Genomic DNA, 25,326 nt, shown 5'->3' with positions numbered 1-25,326 from the left:
TATATAGTCAAATAAAATATACTCGAGATAGGTAAAGCCGTTCATCGGGCCGGTTGAGTACGGAACATCACTGCATTAAGATGTAATTAAGTCGGAAATTGAACTTTCCAAGTGTAATTAATACTGTTCAATAATTGTATCGGCGACATAAGCTTCTCTGTTCGATGCCCCAGTAAAAATGTTAACTCATCTCAAAAACTACATTTAAGAGCAAAAAAACAAAAAACCCTCCAATAAAAGACTTACCTGAAGTCTGAAAGCAGTCGAATCCATTATCAGCTGACTGGAGCGTTGGACCTTCAGGAGAAGGCATTTAGAGTTTTGCCAGTTTCAGTTGAACGTATTTGTATTTGCGCATAGATAATTGGACTTCGAGTTTGTAGGGTTATTAGCTAGTTCAGTTGTTAATTATTTTAAGTTAGCGGCGATAGTTTTGTACTATGTTATGATTTATCCTTAGGCTTAAATATTATAGGAACTTTTGAATCGAGCGCTTGTAGACGTGGGCGAGTTAATTCATTGGCCTGCGGCACCTAGAGGATAGTTTAGTAGATAATACTGTTACCAACTCATCACAACGCTTCGACAACGCTTCCGTGCACGAAAAAAAACTATTTTTGTCTTAGATTAAAAACATAATGAGTATGGATTCAAAATAAAATAACCCAAATAACGCGCAGTGTGAAACAATTTCTATAAATTTCGTCTTTCAACTCAATTTCCATTCGATATTACTGTTTTGTTACGAAAATGGTAAACGTTTTAATAACCCGTAATTTAACTCTGTTTCCGAACCCCGTACTCGAAATACGGTTTTCAAGCCACACCTTGTCCTTAAGGACCTGCGGTTTTGATTTTGCACTTGTGTGAAGCCATCAAGGACAGGTGGCAAATAGGCATGGGCAGGATATCGAGGCAGGATGTTAGGGAGAGTTAGGGAAGTTAGGGAGAGAACAGCAGGCAACAGCAGGGCTCGAAAGAGCCAAATTAAGTGCAAACGCTGGTGTACGAATGAGTGTATATGTATATACTCGTGTGTGCGGGTGTAATTGCCGTGACCAGTGACAGGTGACAGGCGAAAGGCGAAAGGTGATCGACCTACCGCTGCAGCTACCCGTTGAGGGCACAAGAGTTGGCGCGTTTTCGGCAAGGAGTCGGTCGGAAATGCGTTAATTTCGCTTTTTGTGTCACTTCGCATCGCGCATATGAAAATGTATGCATTTACGCAGATCAAAGGATTATCGACGACTTGTCAAGGCTTCTTACTCGCACAAGCACACGCACATGCACACATCTATTCGCATACGGTTAGACGAATGACTGCAAAATAATTTAAATAGCTCACACTTATGTGTACATCCATATATGAAAGTACACAACGACAATGTATGCACATCTGCATGTGCACATACTTCTGCCGCCGAGTCGATGAGTGTACGTGCATGTGTATGTGAGAGCGAAACGAGCGAGTTAGTCGAATGATGTGTGTGGGTGAGTGCAGGGGTGCAGGGGTGTACGGTTATGGTTGGGTGTATACGCGCGCGTTACGCCCAGCGATTTAATTTGCCAACTTTTTGCGTTTTTGCATTTTTAATATCAACACTTTTACTCCTAGTTGGCTGCTTATGGCGCAAGCGAGACAGTTGTCTCTTTTTTATACACACACGCACAGTTACAAGCACAGTCACAAGTGGAAACTTCTGGTCCCGTACTTTCCGACTTTCAATGCTGCTCCTTCCCCCCATCCCGTCCCGTACCGTCCCGTCCCGTCCCGTACCGTCCTTTCCAGTACAAAGCGCCAGACAGAGAGGGGAGAGCCGCCGCGACAGGGACAGAAATAGAGACAGAGCCTGAGAGAGAGGAGGCATTCATTTTTGCATACACTCTCGTGGACCACGTGCTCATTAAATCGTTGAAAGCAATTCATAGAGAACATCCAACAGCAGTCTAGCACCCTTTTCCTGCGGCGCGCTCTTTTTAGCTCCTTTCCTTTCCGTTCCGTTCCTTTCCTTCGATTTACTTTCGCGCACCCTCCTTCCGCTCGGCACGGATCGGATGTACTCGGCTCTGTTCGGCTCGGCCCGTAATGCAATTAAAAATAAAAAACTTTCCCCGGACGGATTCCCCGTTTTGTTTGCTTCGATATTTTTTTAATACGATACGACGATTCGCCATCTCTTTTCAGTAATATTGAAATGAAATTCTGCTCTTGTCGTTGTCGTTGGCGTTGTTCTTGTTGTTCTTGTTGTTGTTATTGTTGCTATTGTTGCTATGCACACATACACAAGTACATAAAGATAAGGGTGAGTGTATTGTTTTGTGCACAGGACTGCAATGTTACCATGCACCTATACATTAAATTTTTGATTTGATTAGATTTCGCCATGTAGCAGCAACGAACTGGATGCATCTCATGCAGACAATCGCTGAATTGCAATCTCGCCTCGCAATTCACTGGTTGCTGGTTACTGTTTACAGTTTACCACTTCTTCTCTCTTCATTTGCAGATCCATAATTTATCAACTTTTTCTGTGAACATCACTGTTCGGCGCACAACACAACCCAAAGCGTGTGAATGCTAAGTGGCATAGAATCAGGTAGACAGACGCGCGATAACGACGCGCACCCACTTCGAAAGCAGATATCACTATCCTGGCGATTGGGATTGGGTATTCATAGGTGGCAAGACACATTCTACATCTCTTTTCGAGATCACAGTGGGCATTGGGTTTCACTTTTTGGTTGTTTCTTATTGCACTTTTTGACGCTTTACAAAGCACAATGAACCAGCGGATAGTCACAGTCACAGTCACAGTCACATCCACAATCACTGTCACAGTCACAGTCACGCCAACGGCATCGCCATGGAGATCTACATCGAAACCGCATCTCATCCGAGCACTTAGAACTCAGAACTCACCATCCGACCCGCATCTGACTCATTCAACGTTTTTTTTCGACTGAGCCGAGGCAGGCTTACTTGTTTACTAGCCTAACGTCACGCGCGCTCTCCGCCGCTCTTTGCCGCTCTCCGGCGCTCTCGTCTCGGGCTCAGCCGTTCTGAAAGCCGAACCGAACCCCAAACCAAACGAAACGAAATCGAATCATGCGTATAAGGCAAGATTGGAGAGAGACTGAGAGTCTCTTCGCTGTGAGATTTCCGTAATGGGGTAATTATTGCCACGCAGAGTGGTAATTACAAAAGAGCGAGACGGGAGCTGAGGTGATAAAACAATGTACCAATGTGCTGTGCCTTATGCTCTCACAGCGACCCTCTCTTTTCCTCCTTAATTTCTGTCTGTCCCCGGGTGTGTGTGTGTGTGTGTATGTTTGTATGTTTGTATGGCTGCGTACCTTTGTTTTGTGTGGGTGCAGCTTGAGCAATCATCTTTCATTATTTTTGTATTACTGCCGACGGATGTTAAAGGTTCCCAAACCGGCATGTTCAACATCCCATTGTCTGCAGAATGATCGGAAATATTTTCAGTATTAAACTGGAATAAGAGAATCACAGCGACTTCTTTTAAAGAAAAACTATATATTTCACAGCTAAGTGGACACAGAATAATATGAAATATGCAAGATATTGTTTATTTCTTGAACCACTATTCTAAATTGTCATGAACATAATATTAAGTTATAAAATAAAACTGGAAATGATGATAGCAGCTCACTTTTTATGTACATAAAAGGCAACCCCTTTAATTTTTCCTTTTTCTGTTTCAGTCTCAACTTGAACGAGGGTTTAACAAATTTTCAGTTTTTGATTGTTTTGCAACATTTGCGTTGTTTTGACAATAAAAAACGTTTGATTTTTTGTGTGTTTCTGGATATTGTTGAAGCTCGGAAACATAGCACTTGTTTCTTGCTTTGAAATATGTACTTGTTGCAAACATTTCAAAGATTTATTGCCATTTCAACCCGAATCAATGCCCAGATGTTCTGGCTGTTACACTTTATACCATCGAAGAACTAATCAGCTTAAAATCTATTTGTTACGTGGCAATTCGCACCCAAAAATATGACCCTTTTCTTTATTGAATTAAGTCGTTTTCGCTTACCGATGCAAACATTTTTTTAAATACAACTTTCAATAATAATTTTATGAACCGACAGATAATGCTTTAAGTTATATATATATATATATTCCTGGTCAGAGTCAATAGCCGTGCCGATCTAGCCATGTTCGTCTGTCCGTATAAAACCAGAGATTCGCAGCGCAGATACCCTTTTTTTGGGCAAAAAATGTTTACAAGGCCCTATATCGTTACACTCAAAAATGTTCAGAATCGTACCATTATTTTGGAAGTCACTGCATGCTTGAAAAACCGAGTTCGTGTATGAAGAGCGGCGATCCGCACTCATACTGTGCCATGCTTGCACTTCAGTTGTCTGAGACATTTTCACGGCGAAACTTGTCAATGTATGTGTGCCGACAGCGGGTAATTACTGTTCGTGTCGCGCTCTGTCGGCCCTCTGCCGCTGATCTGCACTAGAAAGGACTGCTATTAGCGCGTGTTCGGGGTGCTGCTCGCTCTTAAGTTGTATTGTTGACAATGTAGTGCGCTAACTAAAACCCAATTGTTTTTAGTGAAATGTTTTTTTTGAAATTTATTAGAGAATTAATAAAATGGTTGGGGAACTCGACTTTGGGGTCTCTTCTTTTTATTCACAACACCTTATAAAAAATACAAATGTATCAGGTTTTTTTAAGACATTTTTATTTTCGACAATAATCAGTGATAAGAAACTTCCGTTTTACTTGTCAAAGCTATTAAAACATTTTAAGACGAAGAAACAAAAGGCAAACCTCGGCAAGCCAATGTTTATATTCCCATCAGCTAATACAAAAGTATAATATTCTGTAAGCGACTAAATTTCGATTCTTAAGCGTACATGTATAAAAACAATTAAGCTAGGTCGATTTTTCCCTGAATTTTACGATCGTACCTATGTCAGGTAAATGACATTGTTGTCCGATCATTATAAAATAATAATTGTTGTTCTGAAATAAGATTCCAATTCTAAATCTTGAAGTATATTAAATAAATTGAAACACAGTAAAGTGATAATTTTTTCATTTATCATTCCGATTGGGAGCTATATGTTATTGTCGTCCGATCTGAATAAAATTAAAACCGTAAATCTGAAGTTCAGACTAACGGACAGATAGACATACGGACTATCCTATCCTATCCATTTGTATACCCCTACTGAGGGTATAACAATTTCAGCCAGAATTTTGTAACGCAGTGAAGGAGACATTTCCACAGTACTACTTTCCCAAAAGTTGTCTTTCTGTTGCACTCAGAACGAACTGTATCGGACGACTATATCATATATAATACCATAGGAACAATCGGGCAAAAACCAAAATATACTATAACTTTGGGCTTTCTAATTTTTGTTTAGTTCTGCAAGAAATAGTATTGGTTTATTATTTGAGAATTTGATAAAAATCGACCAAACTATATCATCATATAAAAAAATATTGTGATTAAAAAAAAATAAATGACTGAGCTTCGTTTGCTTTTAAACATATACGGATATATTAATGTGTATATATAATAAGTTCATTAAATTATAATACCCGTTGCAAGGGTATAATGATATTTTCCAGTTTCTTTATTTTGTTTAGTTCATCAATATACATATATTAATAGTTTATTGTTTTAGAATAGTGAGTTTAGTTTATTGTTTAGAAAAGCGATCTAATAATTGAGGTGAAAGTCTTCATAGCTTTCATGTTTTTATGCAGATACGGATATAATTCGAAATTTAGATGCGGTATAGCCGCTTTTCGAACGAAGGAAAAGTTATTGAGAAATTTGAGAGTAACTCATTGTTTTTAAAAATGGATACATATATGAACACTTAATATTTGGATTTTCGTTTAATTTAATATTCCGTTTTTGTGTTAGCAGTAAGGATAAAAACATGATTATGATGAAAATGAAAATGAATGTATGTTGCTTATACGTGTAGTACTCGAGATAGCATAGAAATATTTCGATAAGTCGTTGAAAGTTATTAGGCATCTTAAACACTATCTATATTTCGTTAGGAATGAATTGGAATGGGTCGAAAACTTCTAAGACTAATCTGGAAAGAAAGAAATCTTATTGCAACCCGTATACCCATTTAAGTAGTGGCGAAGCGCATCAGGACTGGACTATATATGCACTCAACATAAAAATGTATGTGGATTTTAAAGCTGATGAATTCTTCAAGGTAATCACAAAGTTTATTTTTTAAAGGATCGGTTCAGTAGATTTTGAGTTCTGATGTTTACGAACTTCAAAAAAGACGTGAACAACCTGGGTAGCACGTCTGGTCGTTTGAAATGCTGTAACTCCGTTAGTTTTACTCGGATTGACTTGAATACAGTACAGAATATTCTCAACTTATTGTTGATTCAGAAAAACAACGAAAAAAAAGTTTAAAACCCTTAAACTAAGAAAGACATTTGGTTAGAAATAGCAGTGAAAAGGACAATTTCAAGAACTATAATTTTTGTTCCGTTCAAAAGTAACCTAACAAATAAGATTTTCATAATGTTTGTCGGTCTGTTTAATCCAGATGTCTTTTTTAACATATTAAACAGGTGGACATGTAAAAACTATTTTTCTACCACTTTAGGATAAGAACAATTGATAAAACAGTTACCAAACTACAAGTTAGTTTTGAGAATTTTTAGAGAATTAAATATTTATACACCTTCGCAGCAATTCAAAATTTTAATATTCTTTATAAAAACTATGTTCCGATTTTGATACCCTTGCATAGGTTATTATAATTTCAGTCAGAAGTTTGTAACGTAGTGAATATATATATATTAGTCAATCAGTTTTAAATCTATCTGCATGAAACTTTCCCAAAAGTTGTCTTCCTTTTGCAGGTAGTATATAAGTATATCGAGCCGGATCGGACGACTATAACAAAAAGCTCTCATAGAAACAAATATATATCATATATATAAAATATAAATTAACCATGAAAACAATCAGAATTATAAAAAGAAGAAAAAAATGTAACTGAATGGAAAGGTTTAATAATTCAGAATTATGTTTTTCATTTTATTAAATTCAGAAAACGGTATCATAAAGCTGCCATAGTAACGATCGACTAATCGAATGCTTCAATGGTATTTAAAGGGTTCTCGTATAATTCGAAATTTACATGTTTAATTTTTCCAACAGCTGCAAGGATATATAAACTTCGGTTTGCCGAGGCTTACTTCCTTTCTTGTTTTTTTTGGTTATAACTAAAAATCGGTGCTAATGGTAGACACAACTCTGGCGAGGTTATCTAGATAAGTCATTATGTTCATTATGCAGACGAGTTCTCTGAGTTTCAAGCTTACTGGATAAAACTTTCCGAAAAGTGAAAGTGACTAAATTTTAAAACCATCTGCATGGTGTTTCGATGTTTATTGAAATCTTTCATTTATTTTTGATTGCTTCAAAGCTATACGTTATAGAAGACCGATTTTAACGAAATTAAAAACGTAATTCTGAAACATCTAATAGACGGATGGACATGGCTAGATTTGGTCTCCTAGTGATGCTGCTCAAGAATATATATACCTTATAGGGTCGTAAACGATGCAAACTTCCAACTGAAATTGTACGACCCACTGCAAGCGTATAAAGCTGAAACTGTTTTTAAAATGGGAAATAATAGCCAAAAGTTGCCTTATCTAAGCAGGTAAAAATCTCTTTTAATGACTAATAATCTCAAATTGACTGTTGACCGAAGCTAATTAATGGTAAAAACACTGTTGAAAAAAGGGAAAATATACTACAGACATTTTCAAAGGTATTTCACTTATAAATTCACTTCCCTCTCACACGTTTAGAGAGTCGTCGTAATCGTATACATAAAGTCTTATTTCGCAGGAGCAGTTACGACAAGAAAATACATATTTACGCAGAAGTCTAAAACGCCAAATTCGCGTCTGCGTTTACACTTTTAACTAGAAATGAATAAAGCACGCATGTCAGCGGGGAAAGGAGCGGAAAGAGAAAACCCTTTCTTAAACTCACTCTCTTTGGCTTCTTCCCCGTGCGACTACTCTCGTTTTTACACACTCGCTAATGCACGGCAGGGTATTAGGATGTGCATGTAGCCAGCCCCTCGTATGGAACTGTATGCAGACATTGTCTACACCAACTTTTGTGCTTTTACGTCTTTTGGGGTGGGGTTCGTCCCAATCCTTGGCGTAATCAGAATCTGTCATTCCTTTTATTCGTCTTCCTTTCCTTTTTATTCCTCTTCTCTAATCCATATAACTTATTACACCCGTTGCTCGCTGAGTAAAAGGGTATTTTGTAATCGTTGAAAGTATATAGAACAGGTAGAGGGCAGCGTATTCTTGATCTGGATCAATAGCCGATCCGTCTGTCCGTTCGTTATGAACGTCGAGATATCGGAAACTGCAAAAACTTGAGATTTGGAATTTGTCATGCAGATTCAAATATGAGCCACGCCCACTATATAACGCTCACAAATCGCAAAACTCTTAACACGTATGTTACGTCGTTCTGATACATGTTAGACCCTAGCTGTTGTACGCTGTGTGTGTGTTTTGGTTATATCAATCGATAGGCACACAAATTACTATTTTAGAAGTTATTAACTCCTCTGCCGCTGCTCTGCCGCAAATCGGTGACGAAGAGGGACAGAACGAAGAACTGTTGGCGGGGGCGGAGGGTGCTGCACGCTCTTAGCTTCTTGTGTTGGTTATGCAGCTCGTCAGATGGCGCCACCTAAATTGCGATTGTGATGTGGGGGAATATTACGATTGAAATTTGTTAGCCGAGGCTGAGTAACGGGTATCTAATAGTTTTTAACTAAGTTCGTAAGTTCTTGACCAGCACCACCACCGTAAGTTAGTATGGCTCATTTTAAAAGCTTTTTATTTCCTAATACTAAGATCACGTTTAGAAACTGATTAGCTTAGGTCAGTTTAACCCATATCTGGTTAGCTACGACTCTTCTTGAAAATCGTAACGAAACATCTATGAACAAAGTCGCCAGACTTTGAAATTATAGTCTTTTTTGCAATCCCAAATAAAAGACAAAAGTTGACAACAATATATTTCATCATAGTTATTTTATAAGAAATAAAATAAATTTGGACAATAGCCATGTAGTGACGATGCGCACCAAGAGCGTGTGCAGAGGAGACTACTATTATGTAGCCGCAGAATTTAAAATCTACTGTGGTGGTCCGATCGTGACGAGTATTACACCAATCGAAAAGTATCGCTAATTGAATAAGAATTGCATACCAAGACTTTAGGAAAATTGATTGGTTAATGAGAAAAGGCGATAAAAGAGACATAATAAACATATTTTTAAGTGAAAATCCTGAGCTTTTAAATTTTATTCAGTCGAATGACACCAAATTTGCTTGGATCCGATGCTCCGTTCAATAGTTATTCAAAAATTCTTTTTTTTTGGTATATTTAAAAAATACAAAAAGTTTTCTACATCGATTCTCAATTTCAACAAATTTTGTTTTAGAATTCTGGAATACCTAGATGAAGCGGTCCGAATGGAAACATTTAAAAAGTGTATTTATTTAGTCGAATGCTTATTCATTTTTCGTCACAAAATTTGGTATCAGATCTCCTTAGCGGGACTAACAATACGTGTATTAAATCTTAAATTAAAAGCTATCTGACAGACATTTGGATATTCCCATTTTACGGGTAGAAAGCAAACATCTCTGTGAACATTCTCGTTCCGAACAAACCATTGCGCCCCAGGTAAAGTTATCATAACCTTGGATCGCCGAATGTTGCTGCTGTTCCGGTTTCCTCCAAAACTCTTGGGAGCCATTAGTCCAGACTTCCTCCAGGACCACGATGGGAACCATTGGCTAACCGTGTTATTGCTTGAATTGGGAATCTGGACGGGTGATAATAAAATTTCTAGTTGGCAACTTTTCAATAGGAAAATTAAGAAGGCTTACGGTAAATTTTATCGACATTGCTTTTTATAAATTTAAATATACTACAGGACCCTAATACGCAAAACACGCGCGTTTGCGCTTACACTTTTAACTAGAAATTAACAGAGTGCAAGTGAAAACCCCTTTCTTCCGTTTTTACACACTCGCTAATGCACGGCAGGGTATTAGGACAAGCATATAGACAGCAACATGTATGAAAATGTATGCAGAAATCGTCTACTAACCTGTAAACCCTGATTCGTTGTACCTTATGTCTAAATATACTTTAGATTTATTAGATTAATAAACAAATTAATATTGTTATCATTTTAATTTTACTCAATTCTTTTTTACACCCTTGCAGAGGATATTTTAATTTCATTCAGAAGTTTGCAACGCACCACATGACAAATTGTTCCAGAATTTTACAACAAGTCATTAAAATTTTCTGAAACCGACAAACAGATTTTCCACTTGAGGATATTCCAAAAAGGTGTTTTTTGCGCAAAAAAAGTAGAGTGTTTTACCAACACTGGCTCAAGAACTCCACCTAAAAAATTGTGTTGTTTAATAATTAATTAATTATTTAATTATTAATTAATTAATATTTCGAAAGTTTTGGTATGCACTACATGTACTGCCGTCCATAGTGATACCGCAAAGGAAAAAACTTTTAGAAAAGTTTCTTTTGAAACTAGTTTGCATAGACATGGCACAAAGGCCAGATCGAAAGTCCTAGTGATGTGTGGTGTTCGTCATCAGTTTTTATTAGTTTATATATCGGAATCGTCTATAAAAGATTTGAAGATTCATTACGGAACAAAAATCTAAACACTGGGCCAATTCAAGATCATTATCGTTTAGTTAAAACTAAGATCGAGTTAAGATGGCGGGCATTTTAGAGCTATATGGTAATTCTATATACTGTCGACAAATTTATGTGCTGACAGTCTCCAGACTTAAGTTCGTAACTTCATAATTGGCAAGCACACAAGCATTTGACAACACAGAAACTCAATATTGATTAATTACTCAAGTCATTAACAAATAATTGCGTGGAGCAACGAAGCATAAAACTCGTGTTGGGATGAGCGAACACTCCCCGAAATAGTCAAATTCAAATGAAGGAGCTCACGGAAAATATGAGGAGCTATATATGCACTATTAATAGATGAGTGCACTTTTGAGTGTGTATTTATTGTTCGGATTTAAACAGAAACCCAACTTTTGTGTTTATCACATATTTATGTACAATTACCGTGTGCACATATATGCATACATATAAACATGGAAACGCTCTTGTGTTGGATGTTTTGAGTAAATACAGGTGATCAAACAAATGCTTAACGAGGTCTCCGTCTTTGACTCAGAAACAAACAAATTGTTCATTGGTTATTGAAATCACGGTTTCATGAATCAGACCTCGATCAGAATAATTTTTAATTTTTCTATGAGAGTTGCTGATATATTAACTAGGGACCATGAATTTACAGACAAATTTATATTGGTTAAAAAAGTAGTTCTCTCTAAAGTTATTATAATGCTCTTTTTGTCGCTACATTTTGTACCCTATTGACGATTGAATGGGTACCTATATAGTAGCAACGTAGTTTGTGCATTTTGGAATTGTTGAAAATACTTGGTTCTTAAAGCTTTTCCTCGCACTGAAATTAACATAAATTGTTTAATATATTATTTCTATTTCTTACTGAAAAACTTAAAAACAAAAACTTACTGAAAAACAAAAAAAAGTACCAAAGCAAGCCAACAGATTTTTCGAAATATGTGGTTAACAGTCAATGCTTTTTTGTGTATTGGAACCGGTGTAAGGGTGAATTTTCAAATTATCCGAAGCAATTTTATAACTTTGTAAATGTCAAGCGAAAAAACTCAGTCTTGCCTTATCAGTACGATTAAACTAAACTGAGGCGTCTGCTGACTCTGAAGATGCTGATTTATTTGCCAAGTTCTTCCAAACTACCTATAGGGCGGATTCTTTTATAAATTATATTTACCCTTACAATTAAAACAGGCCAAATTGTATTTTTCCCCGTTAATAACAGGCACTTGGAGAACACTACACCAACATACTCTTCAGGGCCGGACGGGCTTCCTGGGTGTGATTCTTAAATTGTTGCAATTGTCTACCTCAGCATCAGTTTTTCCAACTATCTGGAAAAATTCTTTTGATATTCTACTTCATAAAAAGAAAGGAAAGTCGGATGTTCAAAATGTTAGAGGTATTTCTAAGTTGTCTGCAATACCTTAAGCATTTGAGCTACCAAAATGGTTTTGTTAAGCGTAGGTATACCACCACAAGCCTACTTGAGTTGACATCTATTATAGTTAAAGGATTTAATAATGAAATGCAGACTGATGTTATATATACAGATTTTAGTAAGGCTGTTGGTTCTGTTAACTATTCTCTTATTTTTTCAAATTATATCAGCTCGGGCTTTTAATAATCTATTAACTTGGACTTGTTATTTGAATGGAAGAACTCAGAGGGTTATTTTTAAAAACGCAGTTTTCAATATGATTAACGTAACATGTGGAGTGCCTCTGGGTGGTCACTTGGGCCTATTGCTATTTACTTTGTTCATTAAAGAATTTTCTTCTGTCATAACACATTCTCGAGTATTATTGTAAGCTAAACTTGGTTTGTTCTTAAAAATTTGCAATCGGGTTTCCGTTTACAGTCTGATATTGATTTTTTTTCAGAATTGAAAATTTCTTCTTTTCGCCCTTTGTGGTTTGAACTGGGATAAAAACGTAGGGTTGCTTCTTACTATATAAGATTACTATTGCTTAATTTACCTACTCTTGTAAAAGAAGAATCATTCTTGAAACTATTGTTATGCACAATCTTGTCAAAGGTGATATTGACTGCACAAAATTGGTAAGCCGTTTAACTTTTAATGAGTCCTTTAGACCCACCAGCAACTTCCACCCTCTTAGCTTGCCAACATGTTCCTTAAATGTTGGCCTGCGTGAACCCTTTCTTGTTCCTTCTAGCAATTATTATAATCTATATAATCAAATTTGAATATTAACCTCTGTTCCTGTCATAAGAACTAAAATTTTAACAAATTTGCACCGTACTCAGTTTTAGTTTTTCGATTATTGGCCAAAATGCTAAGAGGGCCCGCGCGTAACAAGTTTGAGCTTGGTTTCGTGGGGCCACTTGTTTGTACTGTTTATAATGCATCAACGATCAAACATAATAATGTGTACGCAGATCATTTTACAATGATATATACTAAAGTATAGTAGTAAACGTACCGCACATCAAAATCTAGACGAAATGAAAATTAATGGCCAAAGTAGATCACTATTCGCGGTATGACTGCAATGATTTCGTCCTCGTTTTCAATTGCTTCTATAATGTTGTTTTTTAACACCTATTAACAGTTTTCACTTTTGTTGACTAATACATTTTTTTTATAACTGCAAGGGTTTTGACATTTGGACTTATCAAAGTTGTCCCCTTCTTGTTTTATGTGCGTTTGTGTGATCGAGTTTAGAAGGTAAGAATGAAACTATAAATTCATAAGTTAATAATCATTGGGAAAACGATGTGAGTAATATATTAAAGGCAAAATGTTGGACAGTGACTGTGAACGCGTAAATGTAGCTTGATCTTATAATGCCAATAACCGGAATTGATTTGTGAGTATCTTTCACTCACAAGGTAGTAAGCCCATGTCTACAAAGAAAAAGAAAACGACTCGGTATCAAGTCAAAACAAGAAAGAACGCTATAGTCGAGATCCCCGACTATTAGGTACCTTTTACTCAGCCAACAAACTTCAACCTAAGTATTTCCCCTACAAAGCAATCGAAGTTTAGGTGGCGCCATCTGCCATCTGCCATCTGCCATCCGCCCTCTTTTGAGGACGTGCGAGAGAAAACGGTTGCTATCTCTTTCTAGCGCATGTCTCTGAAAAATGTACCGTTGTACCATGCCCCCTAGCAGCGGCAGAGGGGCGGCGGGGAACTTCATAAGTCACAAAACTTTTAAAATAATAGCTTAATTTAAAAAATTTTTGGGTCTACCGATTGATATGACCGAAACGCACATATAACAATCAGCCCCAACCTTCTTACATGTCTCAGAGTGACAGTACATACTTTCACGATTTGTGGGCGTTAGAGTGGGCGTGGCTCTGTTTAGCTTTAATAGTTTCCGAGATCTCGACTTTCATACAGACAGACATATATGTCTATATCGACTCGGCTATTGATCCTGATCAAGAATTTATACACATTATGGGGTGTTCATGTACCCTTGCAGCTATTGCAAAAATTAAATATTCTTGAAAACATTAAAATTATCATATATGACAAATTATTATATATGACGATTTGCATCTTAAATTTTCGATAGTTCCTATGGCAGCTATATGATATCGTTTTCCGAATTTAATAAAATTGAACTGTCAAATTATTAATAAGTCAAAAAGAATTTAAAAAAAATTACAAAATAAAAAATTGACTACATTTTTTAAAATATTTTGATGAAATTTAAACCGTAATTCTTAAATTATTAACCATTACTAAATGTCAAAGAACTAAAAAAATATTAAAAAATTAATAATTTTTTTTATTTATTTTTCCGATTGTTCTTATGGGAGCTATATGTTATAGTGATGCTGATCAAGAATATATATATATATATATATATATTTATAGGGTCGCAGATGTCTCTTTCACTTTGTTGCAAACTTCTGACTGAAATTATAGTACCCCCTGCAAGGGTATTAAAACGATTAAGTGTTCGATTAAAAGGTACTTCAAGCCCTGGACTATGTATTAAAGTAGATGAATATATATAAATATATTAGCTTTCTTATTGATTATATAAACATTTTATATCAATATTTCAGAAAGGACAAATTAGATGATTATGATGTTGTTACATTTTTACATTTTTGGTATTTTTGAAATTTTAATTTAAAAATAAATAAGTAAATGACTTTTAATTCGGTTAGCTCAGGTTTTTATAGCAATCACGAAAATAAAATACTTTTCTTCTTTAAAATCATCAAACTGAGCTATAAATTTTGCTGTGTGTATTTAAGTATGAGGTGAATTGGTGTTCAGATTAGCGGTTTCTCTATCCATTCATTCTTATAAGTTTATGACGAATTTATAAGATTCTCATTTACGGTCATTTGCTTCAGTTGGAGTTTGTGCTTTGTTGGTGATATTCTGCTATTTCTATCATAATACCGGTTACTCGTAGGGCTTATGGGTATATCGATCCCACGCAAATCCATTTACAGAAATAAAATGATCGACTCTTTTAATTATATCGGTCAGTTCAAAATATGTAAAACATAAAAAACCCAAAATCGCAAATAAAATCAAATATATTTACCTGAGATAGCCTAGTTTTTTACGTATAGATTCTTAGATATAGATATTCTTCTCAATGACTTTTGTAGTATGAATTGGGTAGCAGGTATCCCTCAGTCGAAGAGCACATAGTTATGCTTTTCACTTGTTTTTCGCTCGAACCCCCAGCTTTCTTGGCCTTTGTTGTTGCTGGCCCTGCATGTGGGCCGACACCTTTAGGTTTCGAGTTGACAATTTATTGATGCGACTCAACGTTTGTTTCCTATTTTCATTGACGAAAGGCCTACTCCAACCGGACTACCTGGCTCTCTTGGCCCGAAACTAAACGCGTCTGGCTCTGAGGGTCTGATTTCGGTTTTGTTCTGTTTCGGATTACGTTCCGGGTATAATTCCGTCACAGGTATGGTAGGCTATATGGCATGGGTCGCTAAACTCTACTGTTTGTACCATCGAAATATTCGAATAATTCTTCGTCTTGTTTAAAGACTCGCTTTCACGCCCGCATTCAACTTTGGCTCGAACACATGAATGAAAAATAAAGACATGTAGGCCCATGGCTTGACCAAACTCTCATAACGCCATAACGCATAACGCTCAACGCAGATGTACCTGTAAACTGAATTTTTTGTGATACTAAACAGCGGGTTCGCTCTTGAAATGGCCACTAATGCAACAAGTATAATCGAAAGGGTTTTTTTTGTTAGCAAACCAATTAAAACTATAATTTCTTTGATTGTTGCAACTAAGTACCTTATAGTTCCTTTATTGCTGCCATCATTTCAATTCCTATGACCGTATTTCTGTCTGTCCGTTTGTCCAGTTATGCTAAAAGAGAAAGTTAAAGGTATGTGGACGTGTTCTGTTTTCGAAATAAACTTTAAGTACTGGAACCTGAAGGTTTAATTTCAATTCTAGAGCTCTAAAGATTGCGAGGATAAATTATTTCGGCTTTTATTTTTATACCCTTCACTTTTTTATAACCCCATAAAGTAATATGTTTTTGATCAGGAATTTTAGCCAAATCCATCTAGCCATTTCCCTTTGTCTATGCCTACACAGAGAACAATTATTTACAAACTCTAAAGGGGAATGGTAGAAGCCACTTATTGACCGGCTAATGCTTACTCGGTCTATATCATCACCCTTAAAAATGAAGCAATTATTTCAGAAGTTATTAAAAAAGTAATTTACACATAATCAGTGATGTCATTGCAAGAAGAAAGGTGTAAACTATCTATGCATTTCACTATATTATATTTATAATAATTATCAGCACTGAAGAAAAAAAATGAAAGGTAAGAAAACTGGCAAAAATTATAGTTCTTACTTTAAAAAAAGGTACTAAAGGTAAACAATTAGGGGTCAAGCTGCACCGCAAAATCAAACTGTTATGCCCGGAATATAATTAATTTACTAAACTGTCGATCAAATCTGTATACTCTTTGTATACTCTACCCTCTGTATTATAACTAAAGTTTAAAATTTGCAACGCTGTAAAGAATACATATTCCTGATTAGCACCACTAGGATTTTCGATCTAGCCTTGTCCATCTTTCCGTCTCTCCATCTTTCTGTTTCTACGCAAACTAGTTCCTTACTTTTCAAGCTATCTGAAAAAATCTTTCCCAAACGAGGCCCTACGATTGCACGTAGTATATAAGTCGGATTGGACGACTATATCATATAGCTTACAACAGATCAATCGGAATAAAATAAAAAAAAATGTAACTTTGCTGTTTTTGTACCCTTGATCGGCACCACTAGAAAAGTCGATCTCGCAATGGGCGTCAATCCGTCCGTCTGTCCGTTTTTACGCAAACTAGTCTCTCAGTTTTAAAGCTATCTGCATGAAACTTTCCCAAAAGTTGTCTTTGTCTATACAGATCGGACGACTTTAGCCTAAAGCTCACATAAAAACATAAAAAACAAGAAAGAAAGCAAACTTTGGCAAGCCGAAGTTTATATACCCTTGCAGCTATTGCAAGAATTAAACTTTTTTGAAAACATTAAAATTATAATTTACTTGCGTATAAGTTTAAAAACATTGAAGCTATGATGATTTGCAGCTCAATTATTTGATAGTTATTTTATATATTTTTATTGTTCCTATGGGAGCTATATGATATAGTCGTCCGACTTTGATGAAACTTAAACCGTAAATTGGAAATATTTAACCATTACTAAATGTCGAAGAACTAAACATAAAATTAAAAAACAGAAAAGTTATAATTTTTTTTCATTTATTTCTCCGATTGTTCCTATGGGAGCTATATGATATAGTCGTCCGACTTTGATGAAATTTAAACCGTAAATCGAAAATATTTAACCATTACTAAATGTCGAAGAACTAAACAAAAAATTAAAAAACAGAAAAGTTATAATTTTTTTTCAATTATTTTTCCGATTTTTCCTATGGGTGCTATATGCTATAGTCGTCCGATTTTGATGAAATTTAAACCATAATTCTGAAATATTTAACCATTGCTATATGTCGAAGAACTAAACAAAAAATTAAAAAACAGCAAAGCTATAATTTTTTTTCATTTATTTTTCCGATTGTTCCTATGGGAGCTATATGCTATAGTCTTCCGATCCGGCTCGTTCCGACTTATATACTACCTGCAATAGAAAGACAACTTTTGGGAAAGTTTCATGCAGATAGCTTTAAAACTGAGAGACTAGTTTGCATATAAACGGACGGACAGACGGACAGACGGACAGACGGACAGACGGACGGACAGACGGACAGACGGACATGGCTAGATCGACTCGCCTAGTGATGCTGATCAAGAATATATATACTTTATAGGGTCGGAGATGTCTTCTTCACTGCGTTGCAAACTTCTGACTGAAATTATAATACCCTCTGCAAGGGTATAAAAACAAAGAAGGAAGTAAACTTTGGCATGATGACTTTCAGCTAAATTATTCGATCGTTCCCATGGTAGCTATATAATTTCGTTCTCCGATTTGAATAAAGTTATAAGCGTAATTCTGAATTATTAAACCATTACTATCTCCAAAAGAACTAAAACAAAAAATTGAAGATTACAGAAGTTTCATTTTGTATTTAATTTTATTTTGTATTCCGACTGTTTCCATTGGAGCTATGTGATATAGCTGTACGATTTGAATCAAAACAAAACTATAATTCAGAATAAATAAACAATTTCTACACCTTAAAGAGCTATGGAAAAAAAACTTTGAATTTATAATTTTTTTTTATATATATATATAAACTTTGACAATCCTTTCTTGTTTTAAACTGATAAACTGCAATGCGTACCGAACAGTCGGGGCACTCGACTTAGCGTTTTTTCTTGTTTTTTTCTGTGTAGGTGTGCGGCAGAATGAATATGCTGTATTGCGATGAGCGAGATGAACAGAGCCAGATTACTAAAAATGTTTTCGAAAATTTACATTTTATCGATACGAAAGTTGAAACAACAAAAGCGTATGTCCATTTTCTGTTTAAAATTCATTTGGAGTGATAACCATTCCGTGTCTTTTGGCACCACACACTCCAATAACACTAGCTAACAAAATTAATTCGACAAAACGATCCATTAGTAACTAGTAGTAAATCTTTCAATTAAGCGACTACAAAATCTAACTGGGGCGTGGCTAAAATGACATACCCTTGCAGTAAAAGGATGGATCCGAAGTGAAATTCAACCATTATATTACGCAAAAATAGTGTGATACCTATATGCATAATTGTTCAATAAACAACAACATTTAGCTAACTTTACTCGATCGTTCAATCGGCAAACTTTTTACCATGGTCAATGTACACACAACAAAACATGATCTGAAAAATTTGAAGAATTTATGATTTACACTGCACAAATAATCGTCAAATAAGGCGTTATGATCAATCTTAAGGGATAAGTGCGAAAAACATTAAAAACCTAAATTTAGGAAAACAAAAATTAAATATTCTTTGCAAATACGATACTCCGGATTTTTCCGTTATTTCGTTTTAAATAAAATTGGCACCGTACCTTTAAATAATAAGCCACTACTTTGAATCGAAGAATATTTAAATCATTGAAAACTAGGAAGAAAACAAACTTTGTCTGTCCGTCAGTCTGTCCGTCCGTTTCTAGGTCTTGCACATATAGTAATGGTTAAATATTTCAGAAGTATTTGTTTGATATTTCAGAAATACGATTCACATTTCATTGAAATTTGCTGACTATAGCAAAAAGCTCCCATAGGAACAATCGGAATATAAAAAAAAATAAATTAAACTTTTATATTTTTAAATTTTTTTGAAAAATTCTTTTGAACATAGTAATGCTTTAAAATTTCAGAACTGCGCTTTTTATTTATTTAAATTTAAATTTAGGTGTTTAATAGAATATTTAATTCTGGCTCTAGCTGCAAGGGTGTATAAACTCCGGCTTGCCAAAGTTGCCTTTTTTTTACTTAAATATCCAACAGTGTCAATGAAATTTAATCTGTTTTGTAAGCTAGTGTAGAAGCAAAGATAAATGGACAAACACGCCTAGGTTCTGTTCGACAATTTGTGAATGAATTTATAAATATGCAAACTACTTGATTGTGTTGGTAGACTTAGCTGCTCTCGGGCGACCGATATACAATTTTTTCATTGATGGGTTTACAAATCTAAATCGAATTGAATAGCCGGCCAAGAAGATGACGAGTCGTCAGTAATATACTACAAAAATATTTACACTAAAATAAATACTACAAAATTTATAAAAATTACATATTCATCGTTTTTTATAGTTCCTGTGGTCCATTTTTATAAAATTTACAATTCAATGTGAACCCCCACAAAACTTCTACGCCCTGAAGTATTTGTGTGAATGTAAATGTTGCGGATTGGACTTCTTATACCGATGTTTCGCGCTGTGTAGAAGATGGATTCCATAAACTTTCGAAATCGTATTTTTGTATATATTTTTCAAACGGACTTCTGTAGGAACGATCGGATATAATTGCATAAATTTGATTGTTTTCAGAGAGCTTTGCTTTTTGGCCGTTACTCATAGCGTAATGTATGTATGTGTAATCGTTAAAAAGTATGTAACAGGAAGAAGGAAGCGTTTCCGAACCTATAAAGTATATAAATTCTTGATCAGGATCAATAGCCGAGCCGATCTAGCCATCTGTATGAACGTCGAGATCTCGGAAACTATAAGCTGGAGACTTTGGACTTGGCATGCAGATTCTAGTTTTTCCTACGCAGTTTATTTCAAAGCGTAGCCATTTTAGCCCACTGTAGCTCCAAGGGTATATAAACTTCGGCTTGGCGAAGTTTGCTTCCTTTCTTGTTATACCCTTGAAAAGGGTATTTTAATTTCAGTCAGAAGTTTGCAACGCAGTGAACGAGACCTTAAATATATTTTTGATCAGAATCACTAGGAGAGTCGATCAAAAACACCTCTTGACGAGCTAAAATTGACGTGACGATCGCACCTTCAACTCCAAAAACTTCTGATATCACATTTTGTAACGACTATTTTGTATTTTTCCCAAAACAATTACAATATTTTTAATCAATTTGTTTGTAATCGCCCCGTTAATTGTTCCTCGTCGAAAGGTGTTTTTGTTTGTAGTTGATTATTTGCGTTCCCTGACTTTTAGGCCACGAGTAAAAGTGTCCTCCACTTTAAATCCAAGGGGCGTGATTGACTTTTTTCTGGAACTGTCCATATAATGGCTGAAGCAAGAGTGAAACTCGAAGGCAAACGGACTCTGGGAAAAAAGCCCAACTGAGCCGAAGAGATTTCACAGAAATCTAATTAATTACGATGTCGTGCTGGTAATAGTGGCGCAGAACGCTAAACGGATAATTATGCTGGCAATTCCGGTCAAGGGCAGCAGGACGTCCGGGGAGAAGGGGATGCTTAATCTGCGGTCAACCCTGGACCGTGAGGGGAGACAGTGTTTCAATTATAATTGTTTTAGCTGAGTTTAAATTAAGAAATAGGGGAGGGCTGCTGGGGCTGGCAGAGGCTGACAAAGGCGCTTGACATCCGGAATTAGGGAAATAATCACAAACAACGGAACGCAACTGTTTACGGACTCACCCGCACAGATTTGTTTTGGCATTAATTTGGGATAAGGAAGCGCAAACCATTAGCATCTTTACAATTGTCGCTGTTAAGTATGACACTTAACGAATTTAATTAATCTCGAATTTATCCCGCACTATTATTGCCACAGGCCCGTATGCTTACCATACAAAATACCGCATCAAAGTTGAGAGCAATTGGACTCGCGTTCGCCAAGACTTTGATTTTCAAAGCTAAAGCATACTGAACGAAGTTAATACATAAATCGGGAATACAATTTTACTAAGAAGACAAAAAAATTATGATTTTCTTGCGATTATTTTTAAAAACATTGAAGTTGTTGCTCAATTATTCGATAGTTCCTATGGCATCGTTTTCCAATTTCAATAGAATTAAAAGCGCTATTCTGAACTGTCAAATTATTAATAAGTTAAAAAGATTTTTTTTTCAATTACAAAATGGAAAATTTACATTTAAAAATATTTGGTTTTAATATTTTTGTTGTTTCCATGCGAGCTATATGATATAGTCCTGTGATATTTAAGAAATTTGAACCGTAGTTCTGAAATTATTTCAATTTGTCGAAGAACTAAAATAAAATTTAAAACAGAAAAGTTATAATTTTTTATTTTATAATTTTAATGTTATATATATATATATGTTAATTTTATGCTATAGTCGTCCGATCCGGCTCGTTCCAACTTATATACTACCTGCAAAGGAAAGACAACTTTTGAGTAAGTTTCACGCAGATAGCTTTAAAACTGAGAGACTAGTTTGCGTAGAAACGGACGGACAGACGGACAGACTGACAGACGGACGGACAGACGGACATGGCTAGATCGACTCTCCTAGTGATGCTGTTCAAGAATACGGAATAGACGGAAACGTCTCCTTCACTGCGTTGCAAACTTCTGACCGAAATTATAATACCCTCTGCAAGGGTATATAAAAATTTCAGACAAATCAAATCATAAACGTATACAATTCGAAATTTAGATGTTTTAAGGAATATTTACTTAAGTTATACAATATATAAGGAATATTTAATAAGTTATAAAACCCGATTGTAGGAAATAAACTAGCGGATAAACCGATACTAAAAAAATTCGTTGTGGGGACAGGCCTTAAAAAAATATTTTTTAAATCTTAATTGTTTTTATTGGTAAGAAATTATATTTTATGAAATGGTATTTGGTTGGTATTTTTCAAACAAAAATAATACTTTTTTTATACTTTTATACTTTATATTTTATGTAATATTTGGTATTTTTTAAACAAAAATAATACTTTTTTTTAAATTCCTAAAACACGTGTTTACGTATTTACCACAAAGTATCTGTAAGAAAATGTCAGGCAAATCAAAGATGTTTCTGTTATGTTATGTTCTGGTTATTTAGCCAAGTGCAAGTTAGTACTTTTACTTTGTTAGAGCTAGTGAATTCGACTTTCTAGCTTAGATAACCAGATTGCATTTTAATTTATTGGACTTGGCAAACATATACATTTTCAAAACAAGAAATGTAGTAAATTTTTAAACTTGCCGAAGCTTATGTCAGTTAAATGAAAATCGCACATTACCCAAATATCTTTTGATTTAAATGCATTATGTTTGACCCATCGTTCCTTAGGTAGCTACACTCATAGAAAAAATCAAGAATTTCGATGTCAATTCAAGAACGAACGATGTCAAAAGTAGGGTAAGGTAAATTCGAATTTTTTTGATTCAAGAACGAAAGGCTTTATTCAAGAACGAATTATTCAATCCCGAAGTTCATTTGAGAACGAACGTCATCAGTCCAAGTACTCAAAAGTGCTTGAAGAAAGAGCGAAAGATATTGGTTTGAGTACGAAAAATTCTTAATGCAAGTATGAAAGTTTCTTAACTTAAATTTTTTTACAAAATGTTTTTTTGTCTCTTTCTCTTTTTTTTCTTTTCTCTTTGACTCCCATATGAAATTAGAATGAAAGAGAATATGATAAATTGATATGTAAAGGAAACAGAAAGGCAAACCTTATTTATTTTACTGCAAGTGGACCCAACCGGGATTCGAACCGAGGCCTTTGGATTCGTAGACGCATTAGCCGGTTGCGCCACACTGGCATCACAATTTGCTGTGTACTACGCCCGTATAAGAATTCGAAGCAATTTGTTTGCAATCAAATAGCTTTTATTTGCTATACTTTTGAGGTAAAAACTAGATAAAAATTTAAATAATATTGAACGTTTGAAAAAAAATCATAAAAACAAAAAAAAAAAAAAAAATGATAACTTTGTCTGGAATTTGAGCTCGGGTTCTTAATAGCTTACCCAATGTTTGATGTTCCAAGACACTTACCCCCTAGGCCAATCATTTTAAGAACGAAACATTCTTATTTTAAATTTATAGTTCTTGTTTTTTTGTTAAATCAATAGTTTTTTACTGTTTACTGTTTTTAATAATTCTGTTACTGTTTTTAATAATTCTGATATTATTTACAAACACTATAAGCAGGGATAAAGCGAAAAATATCGTTTTCTCTATGTATTAAAAAAACATTATAAAATATTATTATCAAGTATGACTCGTACTTATTCTGTACACGTTCGTTCTAAAAATTTTAAGAATTATTCGGGCGATTTTCAAGAACGTTCGTGCTAAAATTATTCGTTCTACTTTTTTCTGGGTGTATATGTTGCAGTGTTATACTCGTATTGTTTCGACTCGCCCGACATTTTGACTGAGAGTTTAATTACTTCAAAGCATCTGACAAAAATGAAAAACATCCTATGGCTGAATAGTTTCAACGAGTTATTGAAAGCTTGAAATCATAATTGCTTGAATATATTTAGTGGAGTCAAATATCCCTGGATGTAGACATTACCGTGTGTAAATAATTTATGCTATCGATTTAGTTGCTCTCAGAGGGAGCTGGGGGTTGATTGGGAATAAATTCATATTCACAAAAAGATACGATACGGCGGTGCACATATTCGGAAAAGCAGTTAGTGTCGCAGAATATTACTCCGGAATACTCCTCGTAATTACGCTACTCCAGCGATTCAATGGCTCCCTTTGTGGTTTTTATGGCCACTTTGGGAAAGGAGCAGAAGGAATTACTGTCTTATGCCCGGCAAAAGTGAAGGAGAATCTGCCACCATATCGAAATTAATTATGTTCCAATGACACTGCGTAATGAAGAAGTCAGTACAGTCCGTTACAGTACAGCCCGTTACGCCACTTCCTTTGAATATGATGAATAGAAATTGCAAATTTGCGAAAATCGATTTCATTCGATTTTCCAGTAAACTACAGTTGTACGATTAAGTGATTGCTTTCCCAATTAAACCACAATTCTCTCTGCACGGGTATACAAATAGTTGCAACAGGGCTAAAATGTATACAGTGCTGAAATCCAGTATACATATATACAAAATTGTAAGATAATTGGCAATGACATGACATGGTTTCTTGATCCTTGGAAAATTTTGAACTATGTTAAAAGCAGTGCAAACTGTGTGGGCAATTAGGTCCCAAATATCTGCTTTTTTAGTTTCCGAGATTTCGACAGACAGATGGACATGGCTACATCGAATTGGCTGTTGATCATGATCATGAATATTTTGGCTATTTTAGGATCAGAAACGCTTCGCCTACCTGTTGCATGCTTTTTAACGAATTCAATATAGCCTTAATTTAATTAAACAATTTTTACCTTGATGGTTAAAGTGTATTATAATTTCAGTTGTTTATAAGTCGGAACAAGCCGGATCGGACTACTCTAGCATATAGCTCCGATACGAACAATCGGCAAAAAAAAGGAAAACAATTACAACTTACAATTAGATATAGTAATTATTTATTATTGCCGAATAATTAGCTAAATTTAATTAAAATTGGACTATATTACAAACAAATAAATGAAACAATATTGTAACTTCTCTAGTTTTTAATTTTTATAATTAAATTCTATTGGACAGTAA

At 35.1% G+C, this 25,326-nt stretch overlaps 1 protein-coding gene across 4 annotated transcripts in view; it reads right to left on the bottom strand.

Annotated features, from left to right (window-relative positions):
- Positions 1-2,997, bottom strand: part of LOC108145275 (zinc finger protein 2) — a 55,233-nt gene extending 52,236 nt beyond the window's left edge. For all 4 annotated transcript variants that reach the window (XR_001774398.2, XM_017270570.2, XM_017270568.2 and 1 more), the window contains exons 1-2: positions 2,921-2,997; positions 247-533 (exon numbers count right to left, since the gene is read on the bottom strand). The gene's annotated coding sequence lies outside the window, so the exon portion shown is untranslated. The remainder of the gene's footprint in view (positions 1-246; positions 534-2,920) is intronic.
- Between the last annotated feature and the right edge of the window lie 22,329 nt (positions 2,998-25,326).

The sequence above is a fragment of the Drosophila elegans genome, unplaced genomic scaffold, assembly GCF_018152505.1.
Source record: "Drosophila elegans isolate 14027-0461.03 unplaced genomic scaffold, ASM1815250v1 contig_349, whole genome shotgun sequence".
Lineage (NCBI taxonomy): Eukaryota > Metazoa > Arthropoda > Insecta > Diptera > Drosophilidae > Drosophila > Drosophila elegans.
The sequence above is the reverse complement of the archived record's forward strand: the minus strand, read 5'-3'. Positions and strand labels throughout refer to the sequence as shown.